At 37.5% G+C, this 22,104-nt stretch overlaps 1 pseudogene; it reads right to left on the minus strand.

The window, feature by feature from the left end:
- Nucleotides 1-533: 533 nt before the first annotated feature.
- On the minus strand, nucleotides 534-2,674 carry LOC131058542 (cysteine-rich receptor-like protein kinase 43; annotated as a pseudogene).
- Nucleotides 2,675-22,104: the final 19,430 nt, after the last annotated feature.

Below are 22,104 nucleotides of genomic sequence, written 5' to 3' on the forward strand. Positions count from 1 at the left end.
CTTCCAAGCTGAGAGCCACCTTGAATCTTGAAGATCTTTGGAGATAGAGGAACATGGAACGATTTTAAGAGTTTAGATCTATTAACTTGCTTTGTTTGGATTTCTAACCTCTAATGCAATGTTTCATGTGTGTTTGAGACGTTTTCTCCTCTTGCAGACTGATACCACATTTCCAGGTATACACTTTTCCCAACAAATGGTATATTTCATTCAATTATTGGTATTTATCATACAACTATTGGTGCAATGTTATACAAAGGTTGGACATTAAATCAACAAGTATGAGGTATTAAATCAACAACTTCTATCACAAGAATTGGAATGCGCTCAACTATTGAGTCCTTTCCCCTAGTATGAGTAGTTCTGATTTTAAAGTTGTTAGTGTTTATCATGAACACCCATAATTAAATGAAATGTCTCTCTCAATCTAAAAAGCAACAAATCATAAGATTTCACATCAGTGCACCAATAAAACATAACTTTATGTACAATTATGAATATAACATATTTTTATAGATCTTTATAAACACCCCATGACATGCTTGATGTGACCCTCTAACCTAAGAGATTTACAAAAATAGACTAGCATAAAAAAATTAAAAGAGATTTAAAAGACATGAATGCTCAAGTACCTACAGATCCTATCCCTCTACAAATAAATCTAACCACCGTCATAATCTAAATGTCAATACCTCCCTTACCTCGGTCCACATCAGTAATGGAGGTCTCATTTACAGATGGAACGACCAAGGCAGATGAAGCACTCGTTTCAGACGTCTGCGACTGTGTAAATGTGGGTGTGCCCTTTTCATGCTTTTGTAATCCTAGTCCTTTACTTGAATCCGAGGCACTCAAATCCGCTGGTTTTGTTGGAACTGGCAATGTCACGGAATTGCTCGATATCATGAGAATAACATTGGACATAGCTGGACGAACTGTCGCATCAGCTTGTACACACAAAAGCGCCACATGAATTCATCGTACCACCAGCTCCTGTGGGCAACTCTCTCTTATTGTTGACTCAACCATAGTTATCACATTTCCTCCTGTATACAGTCTCCATGCCTGCATACGACATCACAAATCACAACACATCAATCCGTTTTAAGTTTGGTGTCTGGAATTGAAACCACTATTGAATACAAACTTATAGTGGAAAATTCGATTTGGTACCCATTCCAACAGATTTTGCATTTCCTGGGGATGATTGAGATCTGTGTTTTTCCTTCCGCTCACAATCTCAAGCACTAGCACGCCAAAGCTATAGACGTCGGCCTTAACTGACAGACTTCCTCGCATTGCATACTCTGGAGCCATGTAACCGCTGTCCCACAAACAAAACCCCGCTCACCAAAAATAAAAAGAGATTAACCACTTTCAATCTGAAACCAGAAGCAAACAGATATCATCACTGGGGTCCTTACAATGTCCCTGCAATTCTTGTTTGGATTTGGGTCTCGTCTTCAGGGAAAAGTCTGGCTAAACCAAAGTCTGCTATTTTAGCATTGAGTTTGTCGTCAAGTAAAATATTGTTTGCTTTGATATCTCCGTGAATGATTTTCATCTGTGAATCTTCATGAAGATAAAGAAGACCTCGAGCAATTCAAGTTATCAGGTTATAGCGTTGTTGCCAATTTAGCTGTCTGCGCTTTTCTGGATGTGTAACCCCAATTCGATTTATCACTCGTCAAGAAGTCTGCAAAATATCATATATAATGAATTGAGAGAATGTAACTTACCAAAGAGAAAAGTGTCCAAGCTCTTAATGGGAAAATATTCATAAATAAGCAATCTTTCATCTCCCTCAGCGCAACATCCAAACAGCTTCACGAGATTTCGGTGCTGAACATTGGCCATGAGCTTCACTTCATTCATAAATTCTTTTTTGCCTTGGGTAGATCTTGCAGACAAGTTTTTAACTGCTATTTCCTTTCGGTCTCTGGTTGTTCCCTGAAAGAGCAAAGCAGAATCAGAGGGCCTCAAACCCCTTAAGAAATTTCCCCGAAATAGCCCAATTGATCTATGACTGGAGTGTTAATTCAGTTCAAGGATACAATATAGACCCACCTTGTATACACTTCCAAAGCCTCCCTATCCAAGCTTGTTTTTTTCATAAAAACTTTGTGTTGCTTCTGCCAATGCCTCTAAGCTCATGATAAAATGTTGACACTTGTGCATTAGTAACCCCGATTCGGCAGAATATCCATGCCTTTCTGTATAGGAAAGAAAACTGGAAAAGCTTAGAAAATTTATTGTAAAATTAGAACGGACACAGAAGAAAATTAAACACAGAGATAAAAATTGGCATACCTTCATTGCGGGCAACCAGAATAACTGGTCCCCAAATATGACAGATCTTATTCTTTTTCTCATTGCAATTAGACAAGTAACTAACAGCAGAATCAAGCCTCCCACAACTCCCAAAATAATGGGTACTTTTAAGTGCTTCTCTGCAGTGTAGCCTCTTTTAATATAAAGATATCCAAGATATAATCCAACAAATATTTAAGGGGGTGGCTGTGCTTACTCTTTGATTGGGTGTGGCCTGCTGTGGGAGGTGCGGAAGTTGTTGGAGTCTGCCTTTCTATTGGAGCTTCAGAAGTTGTTGGAGTTTGGCCTTCTGCGGGAGGTGAGGAAGTCGTTGGAGTCGGTGGTGAAGCTTTTGGTGAGGATAACGCTGGATACCATTAATCATTCTTAATAATCATTCATCTCTTCTCATTGTACTGCCACATTTATGTCCCCTAGATGATTTTATATCACAATGCCATCATATATATTTTTATATTTTCCCCACTTCTCGTTGAGGAGATAAAGTAAAGTAAAGTAAAGTGTCTTTATAGTCCATGATGCCAGCGATCTATGTATGGGTCTATAGATGGGTTAGAGTCTTATGGGACTACCTCGTACCCCTTGCAAGAGGTACCTAACTGCACTACAAACGAGGCGTACATACCTTACCCCCTTGTGGGATTCGAACTTGTGACCTCTCTTTCAAGAGCACAAGTTCTCCACCACTAGGCCAACTCAGGTTGTACTCAATTATTTTGTTATTGATTGTATGTGTTCGAATCCAAATATAACACAAAAATACTCATTACTTTTTTCACCAATTTTAGGCAATAAAACTTATTCAAATATGATATTTTGCCCATAAATATGTAAGAGAGAGGGCTAACTTGTTTATCCTAAGATAAATAACTAATATGTGATGCATGTACCTCCAATGTCGATTTTTTTAAAGATATCATCTAATACATACCTCAAACCACAAAACAGTCAAATCCAAATTCATGCTAGCTGAGAAGTTATTGTGGAATTGAAAAATGTTGACCCAAATCATAGCTCTAACACCATTTGTTATGATATTCCTTAAAAATAGATATTAAAAAAAAATAGTACACCAATTTGAGAGGGTGACCTCCAATAATCATTCAATATTTGATATTATCATGTTTTCAAAGAAACATCTCCACCTTTATTTATAAGCTTAACTAAGTAGGGACATATCCTTCATCCTAATTAAGAGTATTTAAGGTACTAAATAAAACTAATATTAAGGTTAAGAATTCCATAAGTGATTAACTTATTATACTTAGGATTGTATGATATTAGGGTCATAATATTAGATGGAATATTAGAGACCTTGGAACATCATCTATTGGGTCATTTGTTTAGGATATAAAGAATAGAGATAACAAATTCTACAGCTGCTAAAATGTATTGTGATCATTTATGTTGTGTATCTAGCCATTGGAATGGGATTGATTTATCTGTCGTTCGGAGCGGAAAATATAAGTTCATATGGTATTGTTCTAAGAACAAATGATATTTTTTGTTCAAATTCTAAGGATTTCGTGATTTGGTTTTGGTTGAATCCCTAAAAATGTATTTTAAGGATATTTATATAGGGGTGTTGATGTGATAAGTTATATAACAAGTAACACCTTAAAACTTTACTTCTAGATAAATAAGAGGCCACATCACATTTCTTAACAAATAAGGGCATTATGAAATTCCATGTATCCACTACGTGCTTGCAAAGTTAGTTCGCAAGGCTATTGGCCCCTCTCTCTTACATATTTAAGGGCAAAATATCATATTTGAGTAAGTTTTATTGCCTTAAATTGGAAAAAAAAGTAATGAGTGGTTTTTTGTTATTTTTGGATTTGAACACATACAATCAAATCCAGAAAAAACATAAAGAACTACTATGGATTGTAGAAAAATAATATATCTTAGTAATAAGCATGTCATGGAGTTAAAAACAAGGAAAATGCACAACTATAAAGAGTAGCAATACACCTTTCTATGTGAGTAGAAGGTTGGTATGAGATATCAAAGATGATGTTCAATAAAGCCTTATAAATGTCCTATCAAAAATATTTTATAGGGCACTCTTGAGTTACAATTTTCTTGCACCTTTTAGGTTTGGAAAATTGTGTAGAGGAACTTCATAAATGAATGTTATATGAGATGGTGTATATGCATTCCGAGAATTCTAGAATGAATTTATATTTTAATTTGATTGCAATTAAATTTTATTGGATTCACAATAATTAAAAAAAAAAAATGCAAATTCAAATTTATTATATTTTTTATTATGTCATTTGTTGAAATTTAAATTCTATGAAATAGGGGATATATATTGTGATTTGGACAATTTTGGTAAAATAAATAGCCTTCAGTCTGAGGTTCATGCATGTTTTTGTATTGGAAAGGTAAAATAACTGTATAGGCTTGCAATAAAACCCTGCAACAAAAATAAAGGGCCACCTACAATAAAGGAACGATAGAATCAAGGGCATGCGAGTTCATTTAAATGGGCATTTGAACTAAAGTAAACATGGTTATTGAGAAAAAGTGGCTATAAAATCAATAGCGACAAACCACCCGTTGTATACCACTAATCAAGACCAACTATTTTCCACCAATTTTAGATTTATTTGCAAACGGAATTGAAAAGGTATTCCTACTCATCCCGTTTCTTCAATTCACACAGAAAAAAGCTCTTGCAGGGATTAAGGAATTATAAGCCATTTAATCACTAAGTGAACATTTTGGAGACACATCTTCAGTGAAAAATTACTTTTAAATGTGATAATAAAATAAATATAATGTTTGTATTGTTCTTATTTAAATATTTGGGTTTATGTATAAGAATGAGATAAAATTGGGTATTAAAGGGATTTTTTTAAATCAATAAAAATAATCTTGAATAAGTAGATCAAGACATTTATGTTTAAAGAGAGCACACAAAGTAGTTTTATTTTTTAGAAAAATATAACATAATGTTAGGTAGGTTCTAGATAAAATGTTTATTTTTTAAAGTATTTTACATATTCATTAAATAGAAAGTTAACTAAATTTTTAATGTACATATGATTTCTAACTATTTTTCAAAGTAGACATTCTTACAAAATAGAAAGTTGAGTGTTCCCCTTTCTTAATATTGAGTAACCTGATTGAAAATTAATTGTGTTTAATATGTATAGAATGAAGTTTAGAATATAAAAAATGTAATTCATTTCAAATTTTAATGAGTGGATAAAAAATGACACTAAAAAAATTATACATGCATTTTAATATGATTATTCAAATAAGTGTTATATATATATATATATATATATATAGATGATATCTAAATGAATGTAGAATAATATTTTAAAAATAGAGCAAATTTTAGGGTTATGACATTGAGTGGTCATTTTTGGTCCCCCATCTTGGTGCACACCCCCTTGTATGTTATTTTATTTTATCTTGTCAATTATATCTTTGCAACTAATTAATGTTGTAATATCATTTAATATTGTGAATTTATGTTTCCGCTTTTACAACATATATAATTTCATTGAATATTTTTTCTAAAATATGAATTATATTGTTGAAGTTCATCATAAAATTAGAAGAACATGGATAGTTGTTGTTTCTGGGTATGATTGTGTTTTATTTGTTTGCATCAACGTTTCAGATCACTCTGTGATCCATCATCACGATGAAAGAGAGCAACATAAGAATGAAAGTGGCTAAAATTACAGACTAAGCCAACTAAAAAAAGAGGGGAAGAAAGGAGGGTAAAAGAAATATAAGAAAAGGAAAAAAGAAATAAAATATCAAAATTGTATACATAACAATGTATACCAAAGAAAGCAAACAAAAACCAATGAATGAACCATATACAAAATAATATATATATCTAAATCTAAAAACTATACATAAATATTTTTTAAGCCCCTCAAAAATCTACAAAATGTAAAACTCATGAATTTTATTTTAATATACATTTAATATAAAAAATATTGATAACAAAAATAAATCTTTCATGTACCAAGAAATGAACTCAATTTATTTTGTTCAATCCATATATAATACAAATTACATAGAATTTGCTCTCTCTATATGGTCTAAATTGACATATTGCTGGAAGAATGTATCTCTTTCTTTTCCCTGTTGAATGATGTTTATTACAGTACATGCTATAACCTATATCAAATTATTATCTAGGTATCCCTAACCAGGGTTAAAAAGTGAATTTAAGCCATCTTTTAAAAAGAAATCTATTGTTTATTTTGAAGATGGAGATGTTGTATGCAGGGAAGTTACAATGTTACTCTAGAGTTATCGTATACCATACGTAATTATATGTCACCGTCTAATCATAAATTTAGCCTTTCCTTGACAAGGACAAAAACGATAAAGATCGGACTTTGCGTATATGGTGGTAACGATAAAGTCAATAGAAAGTGTTACACAGGTTTGACAATTAATGAACCAATCAACATCTAGAATTATTTCTATAATTCATATTTATTTGATATTTTATAGAATTATTAAAATATCTCTTTCTTTATTCTTAATAATGGATAGAAAATTAATTTTTATATTCAAAATAGTGGATAAAAAATTAATTTTCCTTTATATAAAATAATATATTTATTCTTTCATTAATAATATTGATGCGTATGAAATTGATTATAATTTTATTTTTCAAAACTCTATATATTTGATTCGATTTAAATACACTAGTCATTCCTACGACAAAAAATTGAACCCAATCATCATTTGTATTGGAGATTTAATGCAATATCTATACTGCTGTATAGTTTTTTTATTTATTGAATGAATGCAAAATACATAAAAAGAATGCAGTTAAAAACTGCAAAAATAGATCAGCAGCAGTTACAACAGCATACCAGCACTATGTAGCAATTACAACAGCATTATAATGTTTGTACAAAAAGACCAACATGACATATAGGTTGTCCAAATAGACCAGCTTGAAATACAATCCAAATAGACCAGCCATGTGACAAATAAAATACCATTGGTATACGCAGCCCAAGTACATGAGAAATGCACAAATATAGCCATACAACATAGTTAGTCATGTAATTGATCTTAGACTATATTGTATGCCAACCTTCTTGTCATCAACCAGCTGAATAAATTGAGATTTAATGCCTTAAATTAAAAAGTCCAGCTTTAGGTTCTTTTCAGCCTCAGCCTGTAATTGAGAAAATAAAGCAGCAAGACAGTAAAAAATGTCAGAGTAAAGCTTTAGAAAAACAAATCGTTGATGATCATTGAGGCTACCAAAGATAGCCTTACACCTGCTCCGTCAAATGTGCAACAAAATAACATGCCTGACACCATCCCTAATGGGATTCGAATGAAGGCCAACCCTAAGAAGAGCTTCTTTCCATCTTAATTTATGATCAAAGATAGCAGGTAAATCATTAAATACAAAATTCCATTATTTTTTGACAAATTGACAACTCCAAAAGATATGTTTTATACTTTCTTGCTTATGGCAAAATGGACAATTGACCGGTTGGGTCATCATACATTTCAACATGTCCACAATGGGCAACTTGCAATGTAAAATTGTTGGTGTAAATAAATATTCATTTTGGATATTATTACACTTACTTAAGTTAACTTAGGATAATGCATCTCATCGTAATTTGAAATTGAGACACTTAGGGAAGTGTGCACTTAGGGATAGAGCTTGTAGGAGAAATTCCACCTTTTGTGGTCTTATTTTGCTGTTACACTCCACATTCGGTGGGTCATCCACCTCTTGTGGAATATTATATTATTTCTCCTACCTACCCTTAGTATTTCTTACCTACCCTTGTTTCTCATTGAGCCACATGTCATATTTGTGTGCTCATACATCCATATGGCCTTGCCTATATAAGCAGGCCTCTCTTCATTGTATTGGTTAATCCAGTTGATCATTTTTATATTGATGAGAATACAGTTTGTTCTTGTCATTCTATTGTCTCTTTTATGCTTTTCATTGTGCCCTTGATCTTGGCAAAATCCAACAAAAATATTCCACGCGATCAACTGTTCATCTGCACTAACTTTAGATTTCCAAATCCGAGCAGAAATTTCAGACCAAACCTTTTCAGTGAATCTACAATTCCATTTAGAATTCAGTCAAGATTTGACATTCATATGCGGAATCAGTTGTACGTAAACCTTCTTTAAAGGAAAAGCAAAAAAAGAATATGCAGACAACCATTGCCAATCTTTGAAGAAGTTACATTGAATGGGAGTACATAGTTTTATAGACAACTTTGTTGGAGCCAGGGATTGCACAAAAATAAGAAAAGCTTTATAGCTATTATTCAAATTGAAGTGAGCCTTAACAATATGCCATGGTAACCACTCCAAAATGCCAAAGTCCCAAAGATCCCCAACCGTCCAAATACCTTTTTTAAACAAATAATAAGAATGTTTGGGGAACATAATGACAAGAGGTTGATTTTGATAACGAATATGTTTCTTCCACCGAATAGATGAGGTGGAAAAGCTAAACCCATGTTGGAGAGAGTCTTCTTTCCATTCCAGAAGATGACAAACGTGTTGGCAAGACTTCCATATGGACTGAAGAGTAAAAGAGGCCTTAAATGAAAAGAAGGGAGCCTGAAGAACTTTATGCAACTACCCCACTTGCTGCCATTTACCTTTCACAGAAGCAAAATTGATGCGGTTCTGTATGAGTAATTTCTACGGTTCATTTCCATGGGCAACTCTAACAATCCACTTAGCAGCCAAACATAATCCTTGTGTCCTTGGATCAATTAATCCCAGACCAACTTTACATTTGGGCTGAATACAATGACTCCATGATGTAGATTCAAATCCCCTTTTACCATCCCATTTAGCCCAAAGGAATTGATGAATAATTTTGGTTAAATCATCATACCCCTCTTAGAAGGCATCCAACATGATGAATAATAAACATGTGAAGCAAGCAATATTTTATTAACAACCTCTTTTTTACCAGCCAAGGAAAGGAACTTGTTTCCCCAAATAAAAAGATGATTTCGTACCTGATCAAGAAACCAATTCCACATATCAGAAAGGGAAACACCAATGCCGAAGGGAATGCCAAGGTATCTCATAATTTCCCCATGCTTGATTTGTTTCCATTCATGAGGAATCCAATGGGGCATAGGACCGAATTGCACCATTAAACATTCAATTTTATCATAAGCAAGTTTGGACCCTGAAACATCACAATATAGTTCCAAAATCTCCATAGTATTAGATATATCCCTTTCAGAATTTTGTAAAAATAATAAGCTGTCATCAACATAATGTGAATTAGTTACAACAACATCATATGGAATGGATATTCCAGAAATCAGGTTCATGTTATTGGCATATTGGAGCATATATTCCAAGGCATCAACTGTAAGAACATAAAGATATGGAAATAATGGGTAGTCCTGTCGGATAGATCTTTGTAATGGAAAAGGATCCCTCAATATATTATTAAAGACAATTTGAGCATTGGCATCTTGGAACAACATTTGAACATGAGCTTGAAACTTAGGTCCAAAGCCCAACAATTGCAACATTTTGAGAATAAAACTCCAATGAATTCTATCGTAAGCTTTATCAAAATCAAGTTTGATCAAAATAGCATTTTGACCTAATTGCTGAGCCCATTTGCAAGTCTCCCATGCCAACATGAGATTATCAAGAATAAATTTTCTAGCAATGAATCCAGTTTTCTCAGTTCTAACAATTTCTTTCACTACCAGTTTGATCCTATTAGCCAAAGCCTTAGCTATAATTTTGTAAGATGTATTAAGCAATGAAATAGGACACCAACTAGATATGCTATCTTCCTTTTTCCCTTTAGGAAGTAATCTAATTATACCACTGTTAATAGTAGGACCCAAAGAACCTTTCTCAAAGGCCTCCAAATACAAATAATAAAAATCCTCCTTAATGTCTTGCCACATAGCCTTGTCAAATTCCATTGGGAGTCAAATTCCATTGGGAGCCCATCGTTGCCCGAACTTTTGTAAGGGGCCATAGAAAAAAGAGCATTTTCCAACTCTTCTAAGAAGAGAATTCTATCTAAGTAGAGACTGTAATCAACATCAATTTTGTTAGGAATGTAGGCTCTGACTGAATCTTCTAGATTTTCTTGACTATCTTGCCAATAATCATCCCTAAACAAATTCTCATAAAATATTTTAAACACATTATGATGCCCTCCTAAATGGCACAAGGTTAGCAAATGACAAATAACACAAAAGACACGAAACCGTTAGTGTTAGTCAATCAAAAACTAATCTAAAAAGACATACCAAGAGAGATACTAAAAACATGCAAGCATATTTAACTATCAAAGCAAACATGATGAGACATCTCCAAATACCTCCTAACATGCTCTTAGTTTCTTTCTCCCTTGTTCCTCTCCTCTCCAAGTTCCAAAATAGTGTAGCTCTTAGCAACTTTTTGCACTATGGATGCTTATGGAGGATTGAGATTATAGTATAGCTCTAAATGTGAAATGAAAAGCTAATACTATGCTATTGATGCTAAAAATGATTTATTTTATCCAAAATAACAAGATATTAGATTGCTTATGCTAAAATGCTCTCTTAAAATGCCTATAGCTTAAATGCATACAAGTTGTCAGGATCTGGATTATGAAGAAATGGGCTCTATTTATAGGAAAAATGGAGCAATGGATGGTTGAGATTGAGCAATCTCAACAAGGGTCAGGATTGAATGATTTCAAATCTATGTGAGGGCTTTCAACCCAATCCCAGGATGACAAGTGTCAATGTGAGATAGGTTGAGAGAAGAGGGAATAAGCATTAAATCCCTGATATGACCTTGAGATTTTAGAGTCAAGGTTGGTTGAATGAATAAAATCTTTATTCAAAGAATAAAGCTTTTATCCAATGGATAAACTCTTGTGCAAATGTGAAATGGATGAATATGGTCAAAACAATAAATGTTTAGGGGGACAAGTTTGAAATAACCATAAATGGTTATGTAAGAGCCATAAATGGTCATGTAAGAGCCATTAGTGGTCTTGGAAGACTTTGGAGGTTAATTTGTTGAACACACAAAGCATTAAATGCTTTTCAAAGACTTTGGAGTCTTTGAGAAGTGACTCCATTTTGCTTAGGAATGTGACAATAATTAGGGGATGGATTAGGCTAATTAGGAAGGGGTTAGAAGAATCTAGAAGGGGATTTAGATTTTGCAAGTAGATTTGGTGGGTGAGGGAAAATAGGATTTTATTAAAATAAAAATTTATTTATTTTAATAAATGTGTGCAAGTTGCATTTGTAGGAAAATGCAAGTGGGAGGGGTAATGATTTAAATAAATGTTTTATTTAATTTATTTAAAAGAGGAAAAGGGGATTTTTAATTAAATAAGTAGATTTTATTTATTTAATTGATTGGAATTTGGTTGAATGAATTAATTAAAATAAATTGAATAATTTATTTAATTAATAGAAGAATGTTTGGAGATGAATTAATTAAATATTAATTTAATTAACTGATAGCTAGTGGATTTTTAATCAAATAAATAGCGAATATTTATTTAATTACGCTGGACAGATTTGTGTGACTACACATTACATATATTAGAAGGATTGATGTGAAGAACTTCAAATTCATCCCTTATTGCGTCAATTCTTTCTCTTTTATGTTTGTAGTTGAGATAGCCAAAAAAATATTTAGTGCCCTTATTCCCCTCTTTTATCCAATGAAGTTTGGATCTAACTTTAGCCCCTTGTCCTTTATAATTGTCTAATTTGTGTAACTAATATTCTATGACAACAATGGAAGATTGAATTTTTACATTGCTAGGATCAACATTAAGAAGATTTCTATCCCAAACAAGCTTTCCTTGGAGTGATATTTCCTTATGCTTGCGTTGGCAGGCCATTCCTTTGTCAAATGAGCATAAAAAAGTAGTGCATTGAGAAATGACAGCACATTTGCCCCTCTTTGAGACGGTGCGGTTTATCGCGTCGTTTCAAAGAAAGAAAAATTGGTATAAAGAAATTACCCCATAAAATGTAAATTTAATGGGTGGTATGCCCCCTCGAGAGATGGGCCTCAAAATTTTGAAAAATCGGGTGATCTCTCGAAAAAGAATGAAAATTGGCAGGGTGGTAGAAGAGAAGAAGTTAGCCATACGGGTGAAAAATAGAAGAAAACGGGGCAAACATGGAGAAATGGGGGGCTCGGGAAGTTCACAGGGACCACGGCGATGAGCAGGGGGGAAGTTACAGTGACGGCGAAGGGTATAAATGGGGTGAAAGGGGTGAAAACAGGATCATTTGTGACCGCGACCAGTTGAAAACGAGAGCTTTGATAGTGATGTTTGGAGGAGCAAGGAGCAGCTACGATGCCGATTCCGATCACCGAACATAGATTCGAGCGAGTCCGATGGTTCCAGCGCCCAGATGACTACGGACCAGCGGTACGCAAATTCGAAAACTTAACTTTTGTGCATTTTTGATAGGTTTTTAGCTAAGTCCAAGTCAAGTCGGAGCAAGAGCGCTGGAACTTTGGTTTTGACGTTTTTGCTCCCTAAACTAGCGCTATTGTGCCGCAATGGCGCTATTGTCCCTTTGTTTGAGTGCTTTTGCTCTACATTAGCGCTACTGTATGCAAGTTTTAGCGCTATTGACTAAGTAGCGCTAGTGTGTGGTTAATTGAGCATTATTGTGTTAAAATAGCGCTATTGGGTAGTTGATTTGGCGCTTTTGTAGTTGTAGCGCTATGGTATAGCGGATTGAGTGTTGTTGTTAGTGTTGTAGCGCTATTGTTTGGAAACTAGCGCTGTTGTTGGTAAAATAGTGCTTTTGCCTAAAGATAAAAAGATGCCCCAGTTTAGATGAAGAAAAATCTCCCGATGCCAATGATTTGATGGATGGTGAGGTGAAGTGGGAGTTGTTTTGAACCATAGCAGCCTGATGAGACTTAGGTCATTTGTTAGGATAAATGCCTGTTGAAGTCTAGGTGGCCATGACTGCTTACCTATTGAGACCCGAAGATACTTGATCAAAGTATCTGATGATAGTCTAGGTTTAAACTTTAAGAAAGTTTGAAAACAAAACAACTAATGGTGATTGATGAATGTCTATGTGCAGGAGGATCTGCGCGTGTTGCAGTTACGCGAGCGTCATCCTGCGACACAGGGGTTGCAGGACCGATTGACTCAGGCGGAGATTGATTGTATTGCAGCGACTGGTCTTTACGAGGTGATGCACATGCCTGTGATTCGTATGAATCACGGATTGATCACAACACTTGCAGAGCGGTAGCATAGTGAGACGTGCACCTTTCATTTGGCATAGGGGGAGATGACCGTGACGCTAGAGGATGTGTGGCGCATCCTTCGGATTCCGATTCGAGGAGAGCTGGTCACATACGATAGATCCTGGGGGACTGTGGCAGTACAGAGGATTTTTGATGAGGATGTGTTCATTGATGATGGCTTGATTGCATGGGAGGATATAGCGGCACTATACGACCCTCTTCCAGCAGTTTTGTCAGGGATTGTGGGAGGACTGTTGTGTCCAGACAGGCGGTCACATGGTTTGGCAGTGGGATGGGGACAGGTTATCGAGATGATGATGACCGAGGGGACCCGATTTGCATGGGGGCCGTGCGTGCTGGCGCACATGTATCAGGAGCTTCATGAGGTAGTATATCGGGGGAGGGGTTCCTTAGCAGTGGGCATGACGCTGCTACATATTTGGGCATGGGAGCACCTACCAGTGACTCGACCAGTGAGTCTTAGATTCCGGGCAGTGGACCAGCCGTACATGTTTATGTACAGCGGCATGATGAGCCAGCCCCACTTGGGGAAGTTAGAGTGGTGGCGACGGGCATTGGATGACCTAGATGCAGTGATATGGCGGCCATACTTGGAGTGTGAGCCATGGGATGATGACGCAGAGGCACTACCTTATGTCTTCATGACCCGATTCCTCATTGGGAGGACCTCCTACCATGTGGAGAGATAGGTGCCTGGGAGAGTGATGAGGCAGTTTGGCCGACAGCAGGGACTGCCTAGCGGATCTGGAGAGTATGCGCAGGTGATACGGGAGTGGTATGCATGGGGTCCAGTGCTACCTTATGATCAGGCCGCTGACAGAGTTTCGGACACTGCAGGCGAGGCCATGGGACCTACGACCAAGGGTCGTTGATGCAGGGGTGACAGATGAGTACACGCAGTATCGGGCGGCACACTCGATCCCACGGATATCGGATCCAGCAGAGTCGATCCCAGCATTTGAGGATGAGAGGGGACGGAGACGGAGGAGGGTAGGAGGTCGAGGAGATGGAGGAGTAGGAGGAGATGGAGGTGAAGGCGGAGGTGGAGGAGGTGGAGGAGGTGGAGGTGGAGGATTGGGGATGCGGAGCCAGCGGAGAGGGAGAGGTGGACTGCCTCTATAGATCTCACAAGGACCACTGATACTGAGAGGAGTTCAGCTGAGTGGGAGGGGGATGGAGAGGGAGATCTCGATGGACAGAGGGGAGGGGACGACTGGAGAGGGAGGTGTAGGGGAGGCAGCTATGGACACCAGGGAGGGAGTCATTGGAGAGGGAGGTGTAGGGCAGGTAGCTATGGATACCGAGGGGGGAGCCACTGGAGATCTACGAGATCACATCATAGTGCACTTGCAGACCCGGATAGAGGATTTGGAGGCGGAGGTGGCAGCTAGGGATGTGCAGCTATTTGCATGGGAGTCAGAGCTGACGGTGGTGCTGCGGGAGAGAGATACTGCAGTGGAGAGATTGGCGGAGCTGCAGGAGAGAGTCCGGGTTGGAGTAGGAGCACAGGGGCCTACAGGGGAGGTGATGAGGGAGATGCGACGAGCTCAGGCGGAGATAGAGTACTGGCGGGGGTTATATGAGCAGGTGGTGCCAGTCAGTCAGCGAGCTCTCAGTTATTCATAGATGTGGCAGGCCAGATCAGAGCGGTCGCAGAGGGTGTAGAGCAGTGGGGGTGTGATGGGTCCTTTGAGGAGGGAGAGATCAAGGGATGTAGGAGGGAGTGCGGGTTCGATGAGGCCTCCACGGAGAGATGGATCAGGTGGTGCAGGCACCAGTGGTGGAGTAGGGGGAGGTGTTGGGACAACATCTGGCCAGAGTGGTATTTGAGAGAGAATTTTTGCATGCATATATGTATTGTATCATTTGTTTATTTGGACTGTATCTTGGATGGCTCTTGGTAGCCGATTTTGTAGACTTCATTGTACTCTGATATATGAGATGATATATATGAGGAGATCCCATATTTTGATGATATGTAGTTGATTATGTATGGATGTTTATGCAGGATGATGAGTTTATTGCTTAGATGGATATGTGTATATGTATGCATTGATGAGATGTTCCGTATATGCATGTCTTGATGATGATACTGACATATGAATGCAGGTTTATATATGTATGATTTGTTTGATTTTTTGATGTAATGTTGTATGTATGTAATGCCATGATGATGGTGTATGCTTATGATAATATATGAACAGGATTTTGGTGTTTCCTATTTTGATATAATGATGAGATGCTTTATGTGATGATGTAAATGCGATGGTCGAATGAATGATGTTATGTATGGATATGCATCTAGATGTTTTGTCAAATGAATGCAATATGGATAAACAAAATGTAAAGTACAAATGTTTATATGATAATGTATTAAATGAATGCATATGTGTAATGGATATAAAATGTTATGAACCAATGTTTTGAAACAAATGGATCTATGATTCTAAATACTTAAATATGTTTTAAGTAAAAATGATAATGTGATGATACTATAACTACTGTTTTAATAACTGCACCTTAATGCAATTTAAAAGGAGGATAAATGAATGCAAATGTGAATGAATCCTAAAAATGAGCATAATAGGATACTTAGTTAATGGATGAATGAATGCACTTTTTCACTAAATGGATGCACTAATAAATGATAAAAGATAACAAAATGATGGTGGATAATTAACACTATATGAATGCTTAGTAAAGGACTTAATATAATCAAAGATAATTTAATCCGACGAATAAATCTACTTATTTATGATTGATGCAATGATGCAAATGATTAATGAAAACTATATGCAAAGTTAAAAATGATATGAATGTTTAATGCAAGATGCAACTAAATGTGAGGATGATATGAGCATGAGGAATGCGAGGTTTTGTAAGACTTTGCATGATGTATTGATGATGTATCAGAGTACTCGATCGTGATTGTGTCCAAGACCAGCTTAATTTTCCCATTTTGCATATAAAGCCTATATATAAATGAGTGAACGGATGGGTGATATGCAACAGAATGCAATATATAAACAGATGAGATGAAATGACTATCCATAGTGCTCTATTTTCATCATTGAGCTTTAAAATGTTGGAAGAGAATACAAGCATCTTGACATAATGATTCAAGATGACCTGAGTATTCCTTTCATGGTTTTTATATAGCAAGTTAATACAAACGACTTAATATAAGGGTCAAGTCGACCAGAGTATTGCTTGCGGAACAAACAAGGATTATCTCCGTTCATGCATGACTTGGATCGTCCTCCTTGATCTTAGGCTGATCATATCCTGAGACAAGTGCATACCGTACTAAGAGATAAAACCTTTATCCAATTTGGATGAGGTAGGAGGAACCAAAGGAAGAGCATTGTACTTGCAAACAAACAGTATATACATAAAGAATAAAGAATAAGGATCCTTGGTAATGGTTCATGCTCATATGGTCGAGGTATACGCTGTAGTCAGCAAGCCGTAATGATCTATGACTGCATTTTTGGCATAAGATCACGTAGCTTGGTGAACTTCCCACGTAGACACCATTAGTACATGCCCCAGAACTTCATTGGAATAATGCACAAACGATACCAAACAATGCTGAAAGATCCCGATACAGATAAACGAATGATTATACTCACAAATCAACCAAGTATTTGATAGCTTAACCTAATTTTCTTGTCAAAGAAAATGTCACTTTTGTCTTTGTTTTGGTAAGGAAGGATGCATCCTTGTTTGAAGACAGTTTTGAGTGTTGATGTTGATTTGTGTGGTCGATTGATAAATGGTCATTGTGTGAGTATTTTGTCGATGTTTGTTTTGGTATCTGCATGGATGAGTTATGTACAAAGTGTTGCCATCTTTGTGTGGATTTTTTTCAATGATTTTGTCGATGTTTTTGGATTTTGAATTGTTTTGAATGTTTTTGGTATTTTTGGCGAGATATTTTTGAATGTTTTTTGGATTTTTGATGAGATATTTTTGAATGTTTTGGATTTTTGATGAGACATTTTTGAATGTTTTGGATTTTCGATGATAGCTTGAATGAAGAATTTTAATGAATCATAAGACAATGTAGAATCCACTTCCCTCAATAGGTTAAAGGCATTGCCCCCATTTTTAGACATGACTATGAAGAAGCGGGATGCTTAGACGCATGAAGTATTTATCATATTTGCAGAGAATTAACAAGCCATGGTTTTGGACGGATGGATGTATGTATGAAGTAGATGTGATCACCACAAGTCTGAAAGACAATGGAGCCATAGCCTTTACGAGTGGCGCCTGTTTGCCAGGTTTTCACCATCGTTCTTACCCAAGGTGCCACCGGAGTGGTTGTTCACCGTTTGGATGCATGATTTTTCTTTATTATTAATTTTTTTTTTTTGAATGTTTTTGTATTTTCTTCAGTACATTTTTCTGAATGTTTTTGGTATTTTCTGGTATGCAGGGGAGCCTGATGCTCTGTACATCTTAGGTATAAAACCATTTTAGGTGCATGCTGTTGATTGGATCTGCAAGCGGTTCTCCTTCTGATGTAGCCAATTGATATGCCCCGGACCCGAAGACAGTAGTGACAACATATGGGCCCGGCCAGTTTGATTCAAACTTGCCTTGATGTTCTCTGTTTGGTTGATTGTGAGGATTCTCTCATAGAACAAGATCACCTACCTCAAATGTACGAGGTCTAACTCGATGATTGTAACTTCTGCTCATGCGCTGCTGATAGGCTTTGAGATGGTTGTATGCAGCTTGTCGCTTCTCATCTAGTAACTCTAAGTCCTGAAGATGGGATACTCTGTATGCTTCATCATCTATCAGATTATGCAAGGAAACCCGTAATGATGGTATCTCAACCTCAATAGGCAAGATAGCTTCTGCACCATAGACCAATGAATAAGGAGTTGCACCTATAGGGGTTCGAATGCTAGTTTGATATGCCCATAGTACTGGATTTAGTTGAACGTGCCAATCACGACCGACATCATTGACTGTCTTCTTTAGAACTCTCAATATGTTTTTATTGGATGCTTCGGCCTGACCATTGCCTTGTGGGTAGTAGGGAGTGGAAAAGCGGTGTTGGATATGAAATTTTTCACAAAGTTCACGGACATCCTGATTTTTGAAAGGAAGACCGTTATCTGTGATGATGGACATGGGCACACCATACCGGCAAATGATGTAATTAAGGATGAATGAGGCGATCTGCTTGCCGGTGACTTGGGTAAGTGGAACAGCTTCGATCCACTTTGTGAAATATTCGGTGGCAGTAATAATGAACTTATGGCCATTAGATGAAGATGGATGAATCTTACCCACAAGATCGAGGCCCCATTGACAAAAAGGCCATGGTGTTGTGATTGGTTGCAGTTTCTGAGCTGGTGCATGTATCAGGTCACCATGAACTTGACATTTCTTGCATTTTCTGACAAAGTAGTAGGAATCCTTTTCCATAGATGGCCAATAGTATCCAGCTTGCATGAGTTTCTTGGCTAGTGACGGACCACTTGAGTGAGTCCCGCAAATTCCTTCATGTACCTCTTCCAAAGCCTTTGTTATCTCATCTTGTTCTAGACATCGAAGGAGAGTGCCATCAAGACCGCGTCAGTATAGGGTTTTAGCAATAATGGTATATCGAGCAGTTTGATGAATGAAGGTTTTTCGTTGGTTATTCGATTGGTTGGGAGGAAGGGTATGATCACGGAGGTAGGTGTAGAACTCACCATACCATGGGGATTCGGAACCGACAAGGCGAAATATCATTTTGGATTCAGGGATATCATAAGCGGGGATCCAAAGCTGTTCTACCAAGAACTCGTAGCGTGTTGAATTTTGTGGAAGATCTAGGAGAGATGCGATGGTAGCCATAGCGTCAACAGCTCGATTCTGATCTCTTGGTATCTGTTCAAAAGTGATAGTAGTAAATGATGTCTTTAGAGTGTCCACCATTTGCTTATATGGCATGAGTTTATCATCTTTGGTCTGATATTCATCAGTTGCTTGTCGAATGACTAGTTGGGAATCGCCATATACTTGCAGTTCTTGCAATTTCCATTGTACGACTAGCCTGAGTCCTGTGATCAAGGCTTCATACTCTGCTATATTGTTGGTGCATGGAAATGTGAGCCTGTAAGACTTCGGGATGCTATCACCCTGAGGTGTGACAAACAAAATGCCTGCCCCCGAGCCATGTCTAGTGTACGAGCCATCAAAATATAGTTTCCATGGTTGTGCTGTTGTGATCATGAATATCTCTTCATCTGGAAAATTGGAAATGAGAGGATGATTGCCTATGAGTGGTGCATCGGCCAACTGATCTACAATAACTTGGCCTTTGATAGCTTTACGGTCCACGTACTCAATGTCAAACTCACTTAGAATCATCACCCATTTGGCCAAGCGACTTGTCAATGCTGCTTTGCTGAGTAAATACTTGAGTGGATCAATCTTTGCGATGAGTTCTACCTTGTGTGTCAACAGATAGTGCCTCAGTTTAGTGGCTACCAGGATTACTGCTAGGCAAGCTTGCTCAATAGGTGTGTAATTGAGTTCATAGCCAACCAGTGTGCAAGAGATGTAGTATACAACACACTCTTTGCCTTCTGCATTATGTTGTGCCAGTAATACACCTAAAGCCGTACTTGTTGCCGAGATATAGAGTAACAATGGTCTACTTGGATCTGGTGGCATCAGCAATGGTGGATTCATGAGATAGTCTTTAAGCATCTGAAATGCTTGCTGGCATCGGACATCCTACTGAAAGCGGATGTTCTTATGTAGTAGGTGTGTAAATGGGTGGCATTTATCAGCCAATTGTGCAATGAATCTTCAGATGGATTGAAGCCGTCCTTGTAATGTCCTTAGCTGACTGATATTCTTTGGTGGTGGCATGTCCATGATTGCTTTTACCTTTGCTGGGTCGACCTCAATACCTTTGCTTGAGACAATATATCCTAGAAGTTTCCCGGAGGTTACTCCAAAGACACATTTCTTTGGGTTGAGTCGAACATGGTATTGTTCCAGTCTATCAAAGATTTTATCTAAGATGTAGAGGTGTCCTTCTCTGGTGAGTGATTTTGCTAGTAAGTCATCAACATAATCTTCCATCATGGTATGCATCATGTCATGGAAGATAGTGGTCATTGCCCTTTGATAGGTTGCTCCTGCATTCTTTAGACCGAAAGGCATTACATTCCAGCAATATGTGCCCCATGGACAGGTGAAGGCTGTCTTATGTTGATCTTCTGGTGCGATCTTTATTTGATTGTATCCTGAAAAGCCATCCATGAGTGAAAGCATGGCATGTCCTACTGTTAGATCCACTATGATGTCGATATTGGGAAGGGGGAAGTCATCCTTTGGACAAGCTTTATTCAGATCTCTGAAGTTAGTACAAATGCAGATGCCCCCTTTTGGTTTGCCAACAGGCACAATATTGGAGATCCACTCTGCATAATCAATGGGTCGAATAAAACCAACATCTAGGAGTTTCTTGAGTTCTGTTTTGACTAGCACCGCAATCTGGGGATGCATCTTACGAAGCTTCTGCTTGACAGGTTTGGCCCCTTCTGCTACAGTAAGGTGATGCATGTCTGCATATGACCATGCAAAGTTGATCTGACGCTTCTGGAAGAACTCTATAAACTTAGGCTGTTCCTCTAGAGTGAGAAGAGATGCCAGATGTACGAGATGAGGATTTTCAGGAGTCCCCACATTGTATTCTTTGGTTTCCTCGATGAGAATCATTGATCGTTCCTATCATGTACTATTAGGGAGAATGTCAAACCCTTCATCCTCAGGCGCCTCAGAGAGGTTTTCACCGTTGGATACGCTCTTTCTTTTTACTTTTGTTGGATCAAATAGTGCCACAGTGTGGTTTGCACTAGAAGATCCATGTTTCATTGTTATATTTTTGCAGCTGAAAGGTTTGGCATCTGCCCCGAAGTATGCTGCGCTATTAAGTTCGATGGCGAATCCAGCTTTGTGATACCCGCTTGGTAGGTTATCCCTTAATTCCAAAAAGTCAATGATGGCCTCATCGTTTTGGAAGAAGTCAAGACATGGGGGATTTGGTTGGTTCCATTCAATGAGTTCAGGGTGGATAATGGGCATTACTTCATCGATTAGGTTAAGTGCGTTAGATGTATCAGTGAGGGTTAAGATGTTATGGTGAAGGTCGTTGATGGTACTTTCCCTATCAGAATCAGGCATAGGATGAGACATAGGGTCTGTGGAAGATGTTTCCAGCTCGGGAACCCAAGTGGTCTTTATTTGTGCTTCTCCGTAAACAGGGATGTCTTTGCGTGGTGGAGGTGGTGATGTGTCTTCCTCATCTGAAGTGTTAAGCTGTACTGAATCAAATTCCCATTCATGTGAGTCGGTATCTGAATCACTTTCCAGCATCCGATTACTATACCATACTGGGATATCCTTGGAGTTAAATACTGTAGGTGTGATTGGTTGATGTACCTTTGTAATGATTGGTGCTGC

Source organism: Cryptomeria japonica, chromosome 4, assembly GCF_030272615.1.
Source record: "Cryptomeria japonica chromosome 4, Sugi_1.0, whole genome shotgun sequence".
Lineage (NCBI taxonomy): Eukaryota > Viridiplantae > Streptophyta > Pinopsida > Cupressales > Cupressaceae > Cryptomeria > Cryptomeria japonica.